Raw genomic sequence first — 2,462 nt, forward strand, 5'->3', positions numbered from 1 at the left:
GGAGGGGGAAAAGCCAAGTGACCCAAGGGGGTCAATCTGCCGAACCTCCCCCTCCGAGCAGGGAGAGGCGAGGGGAAAGGCCTGCAGGAAACCAGCACCAACACCCGGCCATCTGGTCTGCAAAACACCGACTGCGACCCGCGGAGAGGTCACACACCCCGAGCTGCAACGCTCCAAACGCGCTTGGGCAGGAGCAGACAAGGAATAAAGATGTGTGGTTGCAACCAAATTATCCCGTAAAAGAAATAACAATAAATTCTGAGCTTCCCAATTACAGGGGACAGGCAAACCTTGGAAGCCATTAAGAGCTGCTGCTTCTGTTGATGAATTATCCAGAGTGCACAGAGCTATTTGCTGAGCTTCACTGTATTACACTAATTATAAATTAATATATTGCTCGTTACACAGTAAAGCTGTGCAGTCAACTAATGCACTGCTGCAAAGAGCCTACTTTAAAACATCCTTTGGTACTTTTATGATCTAGATGTTTAATTTACTTCTGTTCTGGCTTAAATGCCACCAACATGTCATTCTTTCACAAAGAAATATCCCTGGCTTCATCCTGCCTCCTCTGGGGCTCAGTGACACAGCTGAAGGATGAAACTTAGAAAGGCTTTTTTAATGCTAAGCAGTTTGCACGAGAAATTAAGCAGAATAACACAATTCAAGCCTAATTCTTGTGTTACTGGTTTTTAAATCCGTGTTTACCACGGCAGCAGGCTGGCAGGGGATTATTGGTCCCGGTGCCAGGGCTCCCCGTGCACAGCCGCTCCCTCCTCGGGCACACGTGGCTGCTGCCCCGGCGAGCTCAGCGCCGCTGGCCCTGCACACAGACAGGCAGAGGCAGCAAAAGGGCTGCTCTTCTCAAAGAAAACAAAAAATTAAGGAATTCGATCTCTACTCCTTTGGAACACAGCTTTTAATTTAACAAGGGCTTTGGGAAATTGTTCCCCAACTCACCCCCTAGAAATTAAAATGAACAATTTTCATTACCACTTTCACATAGCTTTGTCCAGAAACAGAAAAGATGTCACAACCTTACATCCCCCTCTATTCCGCATAGGCAAACCTCGGGAATTTGGGAGGGAAGGACCCGAGAGCCGATCCTCTCCCTGGAGCTGTGGGCAGGGGGGCACCCAGCTGAAGAAGTGAAGGGAACACCAGTGTCCAGGTCCAGCAGAAACCCTCAAGCGATGCTGAGCTACAGAGAAACCTTCAGCTCCGATCAGCCCGAGCTCCTCCTGAGCTCTGGAAGCTGCAGGATCCCCAGCTTTGCATCCACTGGAGGGCAGCTGCTGCAGTGTCGTTTTGCTAAAAAGCTCAGTGCAGCCTGGGGGTGGAGAAGCATCTCCAGAGCAGAGTTTGGAAGCAGAAAGCCGGTGGCTTTGGTAGGCATCATGCAGGACAGCAGGTCTGCCAAACAAAGCACTGAAGGTTCACCTGAAGCCATTCCCATGGAGGGAGAGTGCCCGACCCTGCGCTCAGGCAGGGAGGGATGCTTGGGTGAGATGGGGGGCAGGGAAAGTACGGGCGTCCCAGGCAGGAAGGGTGGGAAGGACAACGGGCAGAGCCGCTGACCTCTGCGGTGGCCATTTACTGGCATTTGCCTCCCCAGGCTCGTAGCCTGAGTCAGCCCGGACGCCTGCGTCCCCAGACGCGCGCGGGTCTCGTGCCAGGCAGCCTCGCGAAGGGGAGCACCAGACAAGGGGGAAACTTGACGTTGAACTGGCAGGCGGGATGAATGGGAGGAAGCGCAGCCCTCGTTCTTGGAAAACAGTCATTAGCGCTGCATTGTTTTGGGAGCGTTCTTACAGCGTGTTTTTCGGTCAGACCATTCTTTCTGTACAGGGCTTAGCGTAACAGAAACAACAAACACGAAGCCGCATCAGCCTTACACAGGAGGCATTTTGGAAGCTGCCGTTTCCTTCTTCCCCAGGAAAGCATCCTGGTGACTCAGCAGTACGGGGCGGATTGGCAGCCCTACAGAGGAGAGGAACATTCCCCAGAGAATCCGGTGATTTTCAACCTTAATAACACACAGGCTATTTCACTCACAACGTTTGAGACCCCCCTGCTGACCAGCAGCAGGGCAGAGATGCTGTAAGGGAGAAGAGAGGAGCAGGGAGGCCCTAGGGCTACAGGAGGGGGTCTGGAGGGGTGTTGGCCTCTGGGCTAAGACAGCCGCTCCCAGTTGGCCCCGAGCTACTGCTCCCCTGCCCACCACAGCTCCTGGCCATACTGGGGCAGCCCCAGGGCTCCCAGTTACTCTGGCCCCTGGGGGTACACAGCCAGAAGGCACCAGGGGGGCACAAGGCAAGAGTCAGGGAGCCAAAACCACGTGAAACTGCATAACCTGTGCATGTGCCAGGGCTGCAAACCCAGCTGAACCCGGGGGCTCCCCGGCCCCCCCCAGCATGATGGACCCCAGAGCAGCTTATGGAGAGCTTGCTCGGCACCCAGCC

The sequence above is a fragment of the Egretta garzetta genome, unplaced genomic scaffold, assembly GCF_000687185.1.
Source record: "Egretta garzetta isolate BGI_Z169 unplaced genomic scaffold, ASM68718v1 scaffold245, whole genome shotgun sequence".
Lineage (NCBI taxonomy): Eukaryota > Metazoa > Chordata > Aves > Pelecaniformes > Ardeidae > Egretta > Egretta garzetta.